Here is an 18,520-nt window from a genome sequence, read left to right on the forward strand (position 1 = left end):
TTTTATCTGTAATTCAGCCATGTATTTATCAGTTTGGTCTAGCCACCAATAGTTTTTTGTTATTCGGTGAAAGTCTTCTGTATCGATATTTGGTATATCTCTGGAGTATTTTAATTCCCTGTTCAAGAAATCATCTACTGGAATTTTATTGTTTTTCTTATGTCTCTGTATATGATAGAGAATCGGTCCATTCATTTCATCTTGAAATAAACCGACCTTATCATATGAGATGAAATATTGTGGTTTTATGATTCCACATCTGGCTGAAACTAGCTGAAACTAAGATACTAATAGGGCATAAATAATACTAGGGCATATTAAATACTTTTCCAGTAAAATTTTCTTTTCTCAATTTCTTCGCAAAAAAAGTTTTCGATGAAAAAAAAACATTTTTAATTAATGAAAAAAATCAAAAAAAGGAAAAACAGGGCAGAAATAATGTTTAGATAGAATAGAGTGGAATCCCACCTTCATTTTTGGATACTTTCCGAAACAAAAAGTTAGTTCCACAACAAAAATGAAAAATCTGCAATCCAGATGGGGAAAGGTGATACAACGCGGAATTTTTAACTCTTTTTGGAATTTCAGGACATTTCTGGTGATGAACGACTTTAAACCATGCTTAATCGAAAGAACGGAAAATTTTCGCTAATAATACATATTGATGACTCAAAAAATCTCGTATCATATCTTCTGACACCCAGAATTTCAACAAAAAAGACGATAAAGAGTTGAAAATCAAAGAAATTGACTTTTCCGACGATAATGGGGAGAGTTTTTCAAAGCTCTTTGGGTAGTAGAAAAAACCATCGGAAAAGTTTACAAAATTAAAATTTTCAAGGAACCAAACCGGACCAATTTTTGGCGAAATCACTCACAATACAATTTTGTGTTAATCATTCATTCCAGATTAACTCAAAAAATGGTCTCAAAAATGGCGGGGGGGGGGGGATATTGAGAATTCACAGCCAAAAAAAATTGAATCGGTAAATTTTTCAAAAATATCTGCGAAACTAAGGGAGATAGTGAATTATATTCGAGCCTCGTCTTCGAGATTTTAAATACTTGTAGTCGCCCGCCAGTGCTAGTTGGAGCTATACAAATCCAAAAAGTAAGAAAAAAGCCGGTCGTGGCGCCTCTAGCGAGGGCCTACCAACTGTGTCGTGTGTGCGCGAGTGGTTCACACGCAATTTCCGTAGAGTATTTTTTCTTTTGATATATTTATTAGTTTTTTAAAGTTGTTGAATTATGGGTAAACATAAGAATAGGAAGCATGAAGATCGTAATGAGAAGGCCGAGATCCTTCGGAAAATTTAAAAATTGAATGTTCAGGTGCAGCGTCTCTTTGCACAGCCACCCGATGATTCTCATGGTAAGTATAATCCCAAAATGGCCGCAACGGACGTCGACTCGATCCTAAAGACAAAGCCATAATCGTCCAAGCCTCAGGGAAGGTTGAGCATATCCTCAGGAGACGACTCACGACCTAACCTCTTCTTGTGTCCTCAATTTCCAGGAAACAAGGAAAATCAAGACGTTGGGAATTCAAATTCGTCATCTGCCCCTAAGGCATCTGACACCCATCAAAATGGCCGAAGCACCGGAGCGTCTACTGTGTCTGACACAACTGCGCCAGACGCACCCGTCCCAGAGACAAGTAGCCCAATAGAGGCCTCACAGAGCACAGTCCCTATTGAGAATGATCCTGTGATTGTGGATCTAGAAGATGCCTCGAGCTTGGACCCAGAGCTGTTGGAAGTTCTGGGCGCTGACCCATCTAAGCCTCAGGAGCTAGAAATATCTCTTCAAGATGAGCTGGAAGCTCGCTGGGCAGTTTGGTTAACAAAGCCACTGGAGAAAGAGGTCCTGGATAAATTAATGGAGAATTATCCACGCACGTCGACAGAATGCCAATTTGAGGCTCCAAAGCTAAATTCTGAGATTTTGGCTATCTCGACGGATGGTTTGGTTCAGGCGGATAAAAAATTTTATACCTCACAGAACCTTGCAGGCTCGGCCCTGGTTGCACTGGGAGCAGCTATCTCCAACCTTTTGGAAGATGATGAGATAGACAAGCTAGATCTCCTGCAGAAACTTTTTTTTTTACGGCCTCGGAGTCCCTTTTTCGGGTCCCATTCGGCACTCTATCCAACCCTATGCATACGGCTGTGGATTCTACACTGTACCGAATTCGCACTTCTATAGAACATAGAAGTAGCATGGGGAAACCACAGAAAACCCATGCCGGTACAGGCGGTTCCTCTATTAGCAACCTCCCGCTCGCCGGAGCCTTCCGTTGAAAAATTCGGTTCCACGGGGAATCGAACTCACAACTTTTCGCACACTAGACTTCCGTCTAATGCACTCGGCCACCGACGTCGGTAGCAGAAACTTTGTGATGCAGGAAAATTGATAACCCAGGTTCATCGAGGATTTTCGTCGACTAGAAGAGCATTCATATCTCCTAGTCTCAACAAACAGGTCCGTGATGCATTGGAGACTATCTCACCGGACCAACAGCTGTATAGGACCAACAGCTGTATCTCTCAGAGAAGGTGAAGGAGGTCAAGACTTTGTCTAAGCTCAGCCAAGACCTCAAAGTTGCTCCTGCTCCATCGAAGAAGCAGAATACTTTAAACCCGAAGGGCCCGCTTGTCAAGTTCAGGAGGCCACAAGCGGGCACGAGACCTCGAGGGAAGCCCCGAGTGGGCAACAGCAGCACCAGCAACTTCTCCAATCGCAAGTCATCATCCCGTCATCACAACAGTCAGATTCCAGCCTCAACAGACCCAGACAAGGCTCAAGAAGCCAAGAAGTGGTAAGAATCCTAGCTGGTAATGTCAGGCACTTCATACCTAAGTGGAGAAGTATCTGCACAGACACCTTCGTTCTGGAGTGTGTGAAGGGTTATGAAATCCCCTTCAATTCTCCCCCTTTTCAATCCAGAGTTCCTCCAGAGCCGATTTTCTCTGAACTAGAGGAGAAAGTCATTAATGCTGAGATAGTTAGGCTACTAGATCTAGGAGCGATTGAGCTCTGTACCCCCTGTGAGGGTCAATTTATTTCCTCCTATTTTTTGATAGACAAGTCGAATGGGGCGAAGAGATTTATTTTCAATCTTGAAAAACTTAATAAGTTGATAGTACCCCCTCACTTTAAATTAGAAGACATGAGGAAAGTAATGAAGTTAATTTCACAAGACGCTTTCATGGCAAAGGTCGACCTAAAAGATGCTTATTTTTCAGTCCCGATGTGTCGGGAAGATAGAAAATTTCTTCGCTTTTATTTCAGAGGTAGACTATTCCAGTTTACCTGTTTCCCTTTTGGTCTAGCTACTAGCCCTCATGCTTTCACAAAAATAATGAAACCAGTGATGGGATATCTTCGAGCTAAAGGCTTGGTATCATCTATCTATTTAGATGACATTCTGTGCATCGCTTCATCTGCTGAGGAGTGTAGCTCAAATGCCCAACAGACGGTCGAGCTGTTGTCTAGCCTAGGTTTCTTCATCAACATAGAGAAGAGTTCTCTTGTTCCTACCAATCGTAGTGAATACCTTGGGTTTATAATTGATTCCAGGAAATTATGCCTGGAGATTCCTCAGAAGAAACGTGGGGTAATTAGAGAGTTGCTGGATCGTCCCCAATCTGGTACAGAATGTTCTATCAGGGCTTTCGCTCGTTTGATAGGCTTCTCAATTTCTATCTGCCCAGCTACTGCTTATGGGGTGCTTTACACCAAATCACTGGAGAGGGTCAAACAATCGTGTTTAATAGTAAATGAAGGGGATTTCGATCAATTGATGGTGATCCCTCATTTTCTCCAGTCAGATCTGGACTGGTGGAGAGCACATGTTTTGACCTGCTCCAATCCTATCAGGATAAGGAGACCAAGAATCACAATTTCCACCGATGCTTCCCTCATAGACTGGGGAGCAGCCTGTGAAGGTAATACAGCTAGAGGTTTCTGGTCAGCAGAAGAGAGACGTTATAGTATCAACTATCTAGAACTTTTGGCAATCCGCCTGGCTCTTTGTTGTTTCGCTCAAGACCTGTCGAATTGTGAGATTCTACTTCGAGTGGACAATACCACTGCTATTGCCTACATCAACATAATGGGTGGTACGAGATTTCCTCATCTCCACAACTTAGCTCGAGAAGTGTGGCAGTGGTGTGAGGCGAGAGCAATCTGGCTGTTTGCCTCTTACATCCCCTCAAAAGAGAATCTTGAAGCAGATCGTGAATCCAGGGTCAGTAATGTGGACACAGTGGGAATTAGCAGACTATGCTTTTAGACGTCTGGTACGGAGGTTCGGGGGACCGCAGATCGACCTTTTTGCTTTAAGTATCAATGCAAAATGTGTCCGCTATTGCTCATGGCACAGAGAGCCCTCTGCATTCTCAATCGACGCATTTACCATCAATTGGGGGGATTTTTTCTTCTATGCTTTTCCCCCCTTTGCCTTAATTTTACCCACAATCCGGAAAATTTTGATGGATAAAGCAACGGGTATAGTGGTGGTTCCCCTCTGGCCAGCACAACCCTGGTATCCTTTATTTCTATCTGCTCTGGAGGGAGAACCCATTAAATTCAAGGCCTCGAGTGAGCTCTTACTTTCTCCTTGCAGATCATTGGTCCATCCTCTAGCTTGCCAACTTACCCTGGTGGCAGGAGTATTATCCGGCAAGCCTACGTCAGAAAGGGTTTCTCCACAACAACGGCGGACATTTTGACACAGTCAATTACAGAGTCAACCCACAAACAGTATAGTGTTGGACTCCGGAAGTGGTAGGACGTTTGCCAGGGAAGACACATCGATTGTTTTGCTGTATCGGGTCCAGTAGTGCTCTAATTCTTGACTGAAGAGTTTGAACGAGGAGCTGCGTATGGCTCCCTCAACTCTCACCGTTCTGCACTCTCCATAATCGCGGAGAAGGATATTGCGAGAGACCCACCAGTCCAACGTTTTTTCAAAGGTGTGGCCAAGCTGCATCCTGCTAGGCCAAGATACACTCACACCTGGGATCCTGAGTGTGTCTTGTCCTACCTGGAATCCCTACCACCGAATGATGGGCTAACCATAGCACAACTCAGCGAGAAGACCGTTACTCTCTTGGCGTTATGCACAGCTCATAGATTTCAAACGTTGTCTTTAATTAAGTTGGAAAATATTCAACAAAAGGCTGGAAACCTAGAGATTATGATACCGGATAGGATTAAGACTTCAAGGATAGGTAAGAATCAGCCCCTCTGGATTCTTCCTTTTCTAAGCGAGAGATCGCAAGTTTGCGTGGCAGGCACGGTCCTCTCTTATCTGTCCCGGACTGAAGAGATTAGGGGTGATAATTCATTGCTTTTTATTACACTTAAACAGCCCTATGAGGCAGCATCATCGCAGACATTGGCTCGATGGATTAGGTCATGTCTTGCCAAATCTGGTGTGGACACCAAAACATTTTCTGTGCATAGCACAAAACACGCACCTACTTCAACAGTGGCTTTCAAAGGTGTTAGCCTAGATATCATCCGAAGTACAGCTGGTTGGTCGGAGAAATCCAACGTGTTTGTACGTTTCTACAATCGTCCTTGTGCTACAGATAGAAGTACCTTTGCTAGGGCAATACTTTGTAGTCAGTAGTTTGTTTATTTAGAGTCATCTTCCTCATAAAATTTTATATTTGTTGTTGGATAAAAGAGTTGTGACGAATTTAATATCTTTAAAGAATACAAAAAAAATCCGAGTATCCAAAGACTACCTATAGATAATTATGTCGCCCTAATTACCCATTAGGCGCCAGTCCGTTTGTTTTTTGAGGGTAAAAACGGACAAAACCTCGAAATTCTTGACTTAGATTAACCATCGATAATTACCCGTACTCTGGTTTACGAAGGGGAGGGAGGACTCCCTCTTCGAACTCCTGAAATAATTGGGAAACCCACAGATTCTCCCCAAAGAATGAAACACAACACTCAAAATTTATCTTCAATAAAAATAATATATAATTCGTGTCAAAATTGATTACAGGAAAAAGAATAATAATTTTAGCGCAAAGGTAACAAATCAAACTAAACTCGCGAAATGCGGAGGCGAGGCTCTCAGTAAATGTGAATATGTGCAAAATATATGAATTCCAAAAATTGCGGAAATGCATAATTTACTCGCAATCGACTTCAAATAATATTTGACCTTGAGTAAACAACAAAATTATTTAAGTGAGGGGAAAATCCCCCACAAATGATTCAGGACCAAGAAAGAACGAGATTCTCAAGACAAATGAGGTACTTAGCTCGCTCAGCTTTCCTATCCTGGCTCGGGATGGCTTCGGGCCGTCCAGCAGGTGTCTTGTCCTCAGGAACTCGGTTCCCGAATGCCAGGTCTCTCAAAAAGATTCCAATAGTGTCGGAGGCGACGCTCCAGAAAATTCTCTAAATTCAATTCTGTTACTAGTACTTTGACTGCTACTGTTGACCAATATACACCTTGACTTGACTATCCTGAGTCTCGGGAGGAACTCACGAGCCTCGGTTTTTCGCACGTAGGCCCGCAGCTCCCTAAAATCTAGCGAAAAATGTAAAAAGTGGGGTTAATCAATTTCTATTTACAATTTCTATTATTCATTTTCCTCGATGATCCGTCCTTGAGTCTTCGCTCGCTTGATGTCTGGTCATCGCGCTCCAACCGACTGCAGGTTGTCCTTTGTCCCTCTAGACCTTGGCCACCTTCGGCAACTCGAGGAAGATCGGATGTTGATCGTCCTCAGCCTGGGTCCTCTTGGTGTGACCCCGAGAGATTGTTCTCAGGGTCCTCCTCTTCTTGGGTGCCAAATCTCCGATAAAAAATCCGTGTATCAGAAATCCATTTTTGTTGCGTTTTTTGCGCTGCCTCGATGGTTTAATTGAAGGGAAAGGAAGGAGGGGAGTGTGAGCTCCCCCCGAGACTTAAATTTCGAATTCTAGCACAAATTTATATTTGCTCTAAATGTGACAATTGTCACAGAGTCATTATTATACTTCGTTATTCTCCCCATTCATGGAAAAATGAATGCTGGCTTTATTGAAAAAAAAAAGAAAAAAATTGGTGACATTCTCTAAACATCTCCAAGTGTTTAAAATCTCGAAGACGAGGCTCGAATATAATTGTACGATCAAACGAACTTACCTGTAAGTGAAGTTCGATTATGATTATATGAAGAGCCTCGTCGAGAGATTGAGTCCCTCCCATTATCAATATCCATATCTCCAATTTTTTATAATTTTCGCTTAACTTTAAACTAATGAAAAGTTGGTAGGCCCTCGCCAGAGGCGCCATGACCGGCTTTTTTCTTACTCTTTGGATTTGTGTGGCTCCAACTAGCACTGGCGGGCTACTACAAGTGTTTCAAATCTCTCGACGAGGCTCTTCATATAATCACGATCGAACTTCACTTACAGGTAAGTTCGTTTGATCGTACAATTTTTACTGAAAGTTTGAGGGGGGAAGGTTGTACATGGAGAATTCAATAAAACTTCCTACCCCCCTCCCGCCCCAAATTTTTCCGTAAAAATGGTCTATTTCCCTTAGTTTTGGAGATATTTTTGAAAAACTTACCGACTCAATTTTTTTGGTTGCGAATTCTCAATGCACCCGCCCTCTCCCCGAAATTTTCAGTAAAAATTCGCCATCGCCCTTAATTTTGAAGATATTTTTGAAAAACCTATCAACTCAATTTTCTTGGTTGTGAATTCTCAATGCACCTCCCCCCCCAAATTTTCGTAAAAATTCGCGGTCTCCTTTAGTTTCGAAGATATTTTGGAAAAACTCACCAACTCAATTTTAATCGATTGTGATTTCTCAATGCCCAATCTCCTCCCCCCCCTCTCCCTCTTTGCAAAATCACCCCTCCTCACATCTGAAATTCCCGATATTTGGGCACCCTTCCGGATGTATGGGGCACTTACGCCCTTTAAATAGCTCGATTGCAATTTTTTAGTTCAATCTGGAAATTTTCAAAAATTAAGAAAAGTTCCGTATTGGTTTTAGAAAATATTTGTTTCTAAAAACAATCCCCGAATTTATTAGTTTTTATGATCCCATCAAGGATAAAGGTTAAGAACAGGAGTTTCTAAAATCTAGAAACTAATGTCTATACATCCTTTTGCCACAATTCACGAGAATTTAAATTTGTCAGATTACAAAATTGAATGAGTAATCCGAATTATTATCTGAGAATTACTCGAATAATTTGTAATTTTGGAATCGAATATTGCAGTCACTCTACCATTTTATAATCTGAAAATGACGATTACGAAATTCCTGTTTTAGTTAGAAATTGGAAATTCCTAATCTCAGCTGTAATATGTAATTTACTCCAGCAAATTTTTTTTCCTTCACAATGAGTATTTTTTGCCAAAAGACTTTTCAGTTATTGAAGGAATTCCGAATAGGCAGTGTAAATTATATATATGAATTTGATTTCATTTTTAATCCCAATAAAATTATGATGTAATTTTCGTTGTAATTACTATCGATTACTATAATTTATCGGAACTGATAATCGAAAATCACAAATTAAAAATTCTGAGTGTAATAAAATCTCTCCCGAAGAAATTTTATACATCACATATATTTAGTAATTTTCAAGTAATTCGATTACAAATGTAATTGGAGGTTCCCATCCCTGGTTCAGATCTGTATAAAAATAGTGAGGTTCTCAGACATTTTCTTTCGAACACTCTTAAACATTCAATCTGATGTGCTCCCACGTTCCAGAGGATTTCAGCACCGTATGTTAATAAAGGTCTAATTAGCAATAAGTAACATATGACCCTTGCTCTAGTATTTATATGCTTGTTATGGAAAAGAAATCCTAAGGATTTATCCTAAGGATTCATAGCTTTTTCGATTTGAATATCGGTGTGTTTAGAACAACGAGTAAGTTCATCTATATTAATTCCTAGATATTTCACTATGTTTTTATGTGGGATTCTTGTTTCAATGTTTGTTGCGAGTCAACCCAGGTAAGCATTACATAGGCCGACGATGAGAACAAGCCTGTATGAGCTCAGGGTTGTTGAGGCTCAGTTATTCAGGCCTGGGATAGGCTTGGTTTTATCGTTCACTTGAGCTTCAAATGAGGATGATTAAAGGGGCCATTGGCGAGGCTCAATTCAGGCCTAGTCCAGGCTTTCAGAATTTAGGCTCAGTACATCAAGGCTTATTCAGGACTCAGCAAGGCCTCGAAAATTAAAGTTACTTCCGATTAATTTCCTCAATTTTTATATCAATACTCATCAGCTAATGGTGGTGACAACATTATCATCATCTACAAACATAGCTATAATTTTCCGCCAAGTTATCTAAGCTAACCCCAGGCCAGGCCTAGAGCAGCTCTTTGTGCACGTGGCTACATAATTATTATTATCCTTATCTATAATTAATTAATCAATCGATTCTGAACTCATAAATCCATTGGACCTATCATTCACTCAAGTTTAGGAAGTTTAATTAGGATATCAACAAAATAACACTATAACAAGTTAAATTTTTATACCCGAAAAAAAAGTATCATCCTAAGAAGTCGCAGGTAGCCCAGTGGATAGCGCGCGTGTCTACGGATCAGAAGGACCCCGGATCGAACCCCAGCAGAGGAGCAAATTTTTAAATGTTTGATTCCATTGTATTTCAATTTCCAGGTGCGCGGTAATAATCCAGCACGAGTAATTAATAGAAACTAATGATGACAATAATTTGTTTCCCATCTGTTGTTAATTAACCAACAATCACAATCACCAACAACGCTTAGCAACAGTGATGTACGGTCCGACCGCACTCTCTTTCATAGGTTACTCTAAATTCATAAAAAGGGTTATGAAGCAATAAGAAATTGTTTATACAAATATCTGTAAACAATGCTCCAGTTTATTTAGCCGAAGCTCGATTGAGCCTTTAAAATTTGGTAATTCAAGGCTTGAATCAAGCCTTGGCACCGAGCCTCGATCAAGCCTTGCGGACTAAGCCTGAAACGAGGTTATCATTTTAGGGCTGAAGGAGGATTGATCCAAGGCTGGGTACCAGCCATGATTGAGCATTTTCGAGCCTTGGTTCAGGGCTTGATGAGCCCTGTTTCTATCGTCAATTCTTACCTGAGAAGCGCGCTGTCCACTGCGCCATCTGAAATTTCTTATGAAGATAGATTTTTTTCGGGTATGTAAATACCACATGGTGTGGTTTTTAAATGCGATTATGAACAATTAGTTAATGAAATCGTAAATCCGATGAGAAGAGTTAATTAATTAATTGACTATTCTTAAAATATTTGGGCTTTCATTCGGGGTATCGATATCTATATTCTGTATATTAGGAAAGAGGCTGGATGCATGCTATCCATCCATTTATTCGAAAAACAGCCTATAAATATTGAGTCGGTTCCGATCATCGGCCGTGGAGCAGACTTTCATCGGGGGCCCGATGTTTGGCCGTATTGTATATATCGGCAAATCCTCCATGGGAAAGTGGTTTCAATTCCCCGAATTCGTCCGGTGCCGCCTCAAAAAAATTGTAATGCTACACAGTAAAAATTTGGATACTACACAATAGAGCCCTGTTAGAAACTTAAAGGTATTTTCCGACATAAAAGATTGCAGCTTCATTCGCGCCGCGCTCTCACGCCTTGGGTCAGCAGCGATACCCCAGTACTATGTTCCGCCAAACTCGCTTATGTGTACTGTGGGGAGTCCGCCGCAATCTTGCATCAGCCTACGGAGCTAATTAAATAGAAAAGATTACAAATTTTTAAACGGGTTTTCAACTGCCCTTACATGCTATCCATCCATTTATGCATCCATGCTATCTATACATAGTAATCCTTACTATGTCCCATGTTAATGCTTACACCCGAAAAAAAGTACTGATTCTAACTGATTTTCGGCTTGATTCAGATCGAGTGACTCGGACTGGGCCAATCTGAATTCCGGGTCTGATATAAGTTGAAAAGTGGTTTATTTCAAGTAGAAACGGGTTTAGCCGACATCGGTTTAAATCAAGCCGAGAAGTCGGTTTGAATCGAACCAAAAGATCGGCTCGAATCAAACCGAAAATTCGTCTGATTAAACCAAAGAATCGGCTTGAATCAAACCGAAAAATCGGCTGGTCCTATGAACATAGGAAGTATTACTAAAATAACCGGTTCAAATTCCAATGGCTTCTTCACACAGAACAATCTCAACGTAAATTATGTTTACGAAGTCCTCTTCGACGCTTTCTGAAGCGTATTTTACTCTTGAATTTGAAGAGAAATTACACTCAAAATCGTCGTAAATGACGATTACATAAAGGTAATTTACGATTTCGTTTTCGTAAATTACACCCAAATTTGCCGTAAATTACGATGATTTTTTTCGCATTTTACATTTACTCATCCGTAATTATATACATCCGTAATAAGTTTGAATAAAACGATAAAAATGTGATGGTTTTATGTCTTGTTATATGATTAAAGTAGATATGAATAATTGAATCAACAGTCTAATTCCCCGACAAAAAGAGAGAGACTAATTACATACCATGAAAAAAAATCGTCGTTCATGAGTTTGAATTGATTATTAATTGGTTAGAAACTAGAATGGCATATATCTGTTGCTGTTGATTGATCTATTCAGCAGTCCACAGGAGGCGTCGGTAAGTCGGAGACGAGACTCGCCGAAGGCGAAGGCGTTCCATTAAAACGCAATCTGAAGTTAGCTGTTTCTTTTGATCAAGTCCATGCCTACTAATCGCCATCTACCGGCCGCAAAACAGGACGATAGGTGACAGTTAGCAGGACTCAGTCATGAAAAAGCTATTTCAAGTGTAAAACATGATGTTTTTTTTTCGCAAATTACGCATAAAAAATAGTAATAGTATCTTATGTCATTAGGCGATAAAAGTATTATCTGGCGAATGTGGCTTTCACCACATTCACCAGATAATGCTTTTTTGTGGCGAATCATATTCGCCAGATAATGCTTTTATCGCCGTGTGATTTTATGTCGTTGGGCCCGAAAACCGCGATCTAACCGAGCGAAGCGAGGTTAGAATCGCGGTTTTCGGGCCTAATGACATAAAATACATTTATTAAGATCGTAATTTACGATTTGTTAAACGTAAATTGCGTTTACTAAAATGTAATTTACGTTCAGCAAAACGCAATTTACGTTTAAGTTTTTCTGTGTGTATAGAATTAGTAATGTAATGTAGTAAGTTGAATCAACTTCTTTTCACAATGAGTTGTCTCGGCACATTTTGAAAATAACCGAGATGGCAAAACTAGTTAGTCAAAGACCGTTTTTGTAGGGAGAATGATAACTATAACAAAAGTTCTTGTAGGAATTTTAGTTTAGTCGTTATTTTAAGAAATAAGGTTAGGCGTAAATGATTCTCCTTTTGCTATGCACGAATTTTAACAAACACTGCGAATGTCCTTAAGGGAGTTTGACCCTCTTGACCCTCGTAACCTTGTTGTACCTCGTTGTACCTTATGACCCTTATGGCCCTTATGACCCTAAAGGTCCCAGGGGGCCCCAGGGGTATAAAGATCACTTCCATTACCCCTCCTTGTGATATCAAACAGACTTATAATCAAATAATCAAGTAAGGGAGTTTGACTCTCTTGAACCTCGTAACCTTGTTGTACCTTGTTGTACCTTGTGACCCTTATGGCCCTTATGACCCTAAAGGTCCCAGGAGGACGCAGGGACACAAAGATCACCTCCGTTACCCCTCCTTGTAACATCAAGTAGACTTATAATCAAATAATCAAGTAAGAGACTGACACTCTTGACCCTCGTAACCTTGTTGTACCTTATGAGCCTTATAGCTCTTATGACCCTAAAGATCTCAGGGGTCCGCAGGGGCACAAAGATGCCTTCGTTACTCCTCCTTATAACATCAACTAGACTTATAATCAAATAATCAAGTAAGGGAGTTTGACCCTCTTGACCTTCGTAACCTTGTTGTACCTTGTGATCCTTACAGCCCTTATGGTCCTAAAGGTCCCAGGGAGCCGCAGAGGTACAAAGATCACCTCCGTTACCCCTCCTTGTAACATCAAATAGACTTATAATCAAATAATCAAGTAAGGGAGTTTGACCCTCTTGACCCTCGTAACCTTGTTGTACCTTATTGTACCTTGTGACCCTCATGGCGCTTATGACCCTAAAGGTCCCAGGAGGCCGCAGGGGCACAAAGATCACCTCCGTTACCCCTCCTTGTAACATCAAATAGACTAATAATCAAATAATCTAGTAAGGGAGTTTGACCCCATTGACCCTCGTAACCTTGTTGTACCTTATTGTACCTTGTGACCCTTATGGCCCTTATGACCCTAAAGGTCCCAGGGGGCCGCAGGGGAATAAAACTGATTGATTCTGAATTGAAATCATTTTTTTAACACTGCTGCTACGTTCACCCAGTGCCGAAAAGTGCTGCTCGCTGAACGTGACATCACTGTCAAAAAATAGTGTGATTCCCGGCAGGGTGCTGCGGGAATTTTTTCTCTCTAAATTCGAATTCTATTTGATTTTTTTTTCTGTTTTTCAGGAGTTCTGAAAATTTCGACTCCCTCGTATCGAAATATACTATTCTATTCCAGGAGCATTGTGGAACTTACCTATAGACTATTGAACGGATTAATCAATAACAACAGATGCATATCATTCTAATTTTAATCGATTAGTAATTAATTCAAAATCATGAACAACTATTTTTTTTCCATGAAATGCAATTAGTTTCTCTCTCTTTTCGGGGAATTGGAATGTTGATTCAATTATTCATATCCATTTTTATCGTACATGCCTCAAAAGTGCACTTTTCGAAATGATTTAGTATGTGTAAAACGGTTGTTTTCCGCACGGCGTGCGTCAAGTTCAAGAGCGTGCATAAAGTGAATTTCGAGTACGTAAAGCGCGGCTTACGCGCTTGTGCACAAAAATAATCACAATACCCCAACTACCTTTCCTAACAGTGAACTTGGCAGGTACCACAAAAAATAGAAAGTGTTACACGTGCGTGTTCTAAAGTGGAATTTTACGCACTAGTAACACAATATACTATCGAGTTACGCGGCAGCGTATCAGCCAAGAAAAGTTTTTACGTCGACTGTACAAAATATCTGGCCGAGCGCACCGCGTATCTATACACTACAGAACTTCCCCATCCACTACCTCTAAATGATCGACATTTATTATCGTAAAAACGGGACGACAAATCGGAAAATTGTCCTCAGTTACATTATATAAAATGCCTTTGAGCTTTTTAAGGATGTAATTATTGTATTTTTTGAGTTAGCAGTGAAAAAGATACACGCATAGCAACGGGCTGATATTCACATTATAAAGTCGGAGAATGAAGTTACAACGTTGACAGCGCCTGTTCAACTGAGTCTCACATCCAACATCGAAGTGTTGCCGCCGGTGTATTTGAATGTGGGTTGTGATGTTGAAGAGAATCATGGGACACGTTTTATTCTCACTCCAAATTACTTATTAGAGTAAAACGAAAAATTAATTTAGTGTTCTATTTTTTTCTTTTTTCGAAAATTCGTATTTCTTGTCGTCATATATATATACCCGGACCTCGGAGATGAAAACAGTCTGTGACGTTATGGTCTATGTTTGAAATCTAGCAGAACAGTTCTTTGGCAAAAATTGTATGATAAACAATCAAGTGTCCGTGGATAATTAAATTTTAGAGCAAAATATGTATTTTTCTTCGAGTGATAACAGTTTTCAGTTTCGTGGGGACAGTGGGTTACGGTGAGATGCGAGGAACACGAAGATCTTTTGTAATTATTTCAACGACATTAGTGATATCTCCAAAATAAAAAACACAATCAAATATTTTTATAAAAATATCTATCAAGTCAACATTTTTACAAAATTTTTACATCCGAACATTTTGTTCGGTTGTTTCTGAAGGGAAATTAATCCATCTTACCAAAAAATACAATCCCCATATAAAATCAAAGAAAAAATTGAATGGGAGAAACAAACCAAGTCTAAAATCTGAATAAATAATCAATAGTCGGTACAAACAATGAATATGGAGTAGAACTGTTTGTTTTCCTTCAATTAACAATTGAAAGGATGTTCTATCTTGTAAAAAAACAAATCAATTGAATTGAAAAGAACAACTTCCTTATGATATGAAAATAATTCTGCGCTTATTTTGAAAAAATTAGTGAAATCTTCCTAAAAAAATAAAAACTGGAAAATTGAAATTTTTGAAAACTACAAAGAAATAAAAAGGAAATCCAAGCCAGGAATGTAAAATAAATGGGTATAGGACACGATCAGATGTTTATAAAAAAATAGTTTTAAATAAAAAACGGATTGAAAAAAAAATTTCCACAAAATAAAAAATCAGTAGGAGCAAGACCAACGTTCTTGGCGCGCATTTTTTCTACTCACTGTCTATATCAATCTAATCCTCCATCTACTGATCCGCGCGAAGGATGTTGGTCCTGCTCCTACTGATTTCTTATTTTGTGGAGAATTTTTTAAAAATTCTTTTTTTATTTAGAACTATTTTTTTATAGATCATCTGATCGTGTCCTATACCCATTTATGTGATATTCCTGACTTGGCTTTCGTTTTTATTTCTTTGTGTTTTTCAAACATTTCAATTTTCCAGTAAAAACCAACCAAAACTTTTTCTTGGCGCAGTTTTTTTTACAAAAACATTTGTTTTTGTTTTTTCTAGGATTTAGTTATACAACAAGATATAAAACCTTCAAATTTCTATCGTTTTATTAACACCTATTACGGATGTATTAGGTGCGTGACTTAATTTTTACAGATTTTTCAGTAAATTTATTTCATATAAAACAATAGAGAACAACGAACTTAATCTTGGAAATATTGTCCATCTTTTTCTATGACCTTGCGCCATCTCTCAGGTAACATTCAAATGCCATCGCGAAAGAAACTTACAGGCTTCGAGATGATAAAGTCATTGACGAATTTACGCACATCGTCCAGCGTTTTAAACTGTTTATCCACTAAGGCGTGCTGCATGGACCCGAAGTGATAGTCGGATGGGGCCAAGTCTGGTCAATATGCCGCGTGCGGGAGAACTTCCTATCCCAAGTTTAAGAGGGTCTTCTGAGTCGCGCGAGCAACCGGAGGTCGAGCATTGTCATGCAGCAGTATGACTTGCCTGCTTCCTCGCCTAGTAAATGGCCTTTTCCGATCAAGTTCTTCGCTCAGTTTGTTCAGTTGTCGGCTGTAGCCTTCTGCAGTCACCGTCTGACCTGTTTTCAGGAGTTCGTAATAAAGCACACCCTTCATGTCCCACCAGATACACAGGAGAATCTTCTTTAAGGGGTAATGGAACCGACCACAAAAAGACGTTTACCAAAAACAAGTTTTCTTGGATTCTATGCAATGAGAATCAATGAAACTTTTTCCCCGTATTGGGACTAGCGGAACTCATCGCTCGCTTCTCATGCTTTTCTTATTTATGCAAAGAAAATTTGCAAATTATTTAAGGGCAAGGACCAGGGCAAGGCCGACGCTATTTTATTCGTAGGAATCTGCCAAGTCATGGTAGAAAAACCGATTTTTTTGTAGCTTTTTCTTAGCCGATGGCTATTTTTATGAGAAGAGAGCGATCGAGGGAGCTCCAAGACAGAGATTTTGAGTACAAAAACGTACTTTTATTGCGTAATTTTCGTAAAAACTCGTTTATGATGATTGGGTGGTATCCAGGAGGTAACATGCCCTTTACAGGACACCAATTGTAAGAGGGAAGTACTTTTACGAGTCAAAAGATGATGTAGAATGTTTCCATACCATTATTATTTACTTATATCCATTTATTTATATTTTATGGGCCTTTGTACTTTTCACGTACAAAATCCAAAAAACCACGGGAACCTGCAATATCGATAGGGGGGACCCCTAACCTCTACGTGCGACGGGTTCCGTTACCACTTAAGTGGATGCTCTGTTTCGGCGTCGATGTACTGGATTATCCGGGATCTACCCACGACTTTTTACGTTTGGGATTCTCGTAGAAAATATACTTTTCATCACTCGTCACAATTCTCCACAAGAAGTCCTTTTTTTGTTGCCGGGCAAGCAGTGAAAGGCACGTGTTCATACGTTGACCTAGGTTGTGTTCGGTCAACACATGTGGGACCCACCTTCCAAGTTTTTGGATTTTTCCCATTTGACGCAAACGCTTAGAAATAGCTATTCGAGTGACTCCTAACTGAGCTGCAAGCTCTTGTTGCCTTTGCGTTGAGTCTTCATCCAGTAGAGCTTGCGATTTCGCATCTGTAAACTTTCGAGGCTGTCCAGGACGCGGCTGGTCACTCAGATCGAAATCACCACTTTCTAAAACGTGTGTACCAATAATTACACATTTCATAAGATACAACGTCGGTACCAAGAACACTACACATTGATTCCCGTGCTTCAGAAGCATTTTTTCCTTGTTGGAATTCGTATAAAATGCAGTGCCGAATGTGCTGTTTATCCGTTACCATCGTAAGCTCTGCTATTCTGAAAGGTTATGTAACTTACATAGACTTGTGCAGAATTCAAGCAGACTCCTGGGACGGCACGAACAAGTTGTACGCCAGCCTGGTATCTTCCACTCTGCTTTATACCAGCTCAATATGGGGTCTGAGAGAGGGTGAACTGAAGATACTAGAGAGTGCCCAACTGTTCTTCCTGAAGAAGTTACTCCGCCTCCTTAGGCACGCCCCGGGTTACCTTATGAGACTGGAAACCGGTGTCGTCAGTGTACGCAGCGAGGTGATAAAACAAGCTCTGAGATGGATTGTCAAGGTCTTGAGAATGGATAATCTCAGTCTCTCCAAAGTGTGCCTCCTGAGATTAATCACTCTTGCCAACTCGATACCAGAACACTGCCTCCAAGTTCAACTGGATACATCAGCTCAGAGCCTGCTTGGGAAACCTGGAATGTGATGATCCGTGGACGAATCTTGCCCCAGAGTATTGGGAATCCAGAATCCCGGAGATTCTTCAACTCTCAAATTGGCAAAGTAAAAGAGACGGTTTGGCCCAATATTACCTCTCATCATCGACGCAAATAAAAATCCAGAGATTTCCTGCTGACAGTTTCGAATCTTTCTACTCGGAGCGCGGTCCACTGGAGTTCACCAGACTGAAGGCTCAAGTGAGGACTGCGACCTCACATTCAAGAAGTCTCACAATCAACGGCATCCTTTACCAATATGATTCTACTCAACTTTGTTCACTATGCCTCCAACACTCCCACGAGAAGTTTAACAAGCCATGGTTGGGGTATAAAAGGGACAAGAGAAAAGGATATGCAGGAGATTCTCGTGGGAGTGTTGGAGGCATAGTGAACAAAGTTGAGGAGAATCATATTGGTAAAGGATACCGTTGATTGTTATATATTGTGACCTTTCAATATTTAATTATTATTATTTCCTAAAAGGGGGATGTGCCTCGTCACAATATATATATATATATATATATATATATATATATATATATATATATATATATATAT

At 40.0% G+C, this 18,520-nt stretch overlaps 1 pseudogene; it reads left to right on the forward strand.

Annotated features, from left to right (window-relative positions):
- The first annotated feature begins 1,248 nt into the window (after positions 1–1,248).
- On the forward strand, positions 1,249–2,822 carry LOC107042515 (annotated as a pseudogene).
- Positions 2,823–18,520: the final 15,698 nt, after the last annotated feature.

This window comes from Diachasma alloeum, unplaced genomic scaffold, assembly GCF_001412515.2.
Source record: "Diachasma alloeum isolate Michigan unplaced genomic scaffold, Dall2.0 Dall_scaffold_00484, whole genome shotgun sequence".
Taxonomy (NCBI): domain Eukaryota; kingdom Metazoa; phylum Arthropoda; class Insecta; order Hymenoptera; family Braconidae; genus Diachasma; species Diachasma alloeum.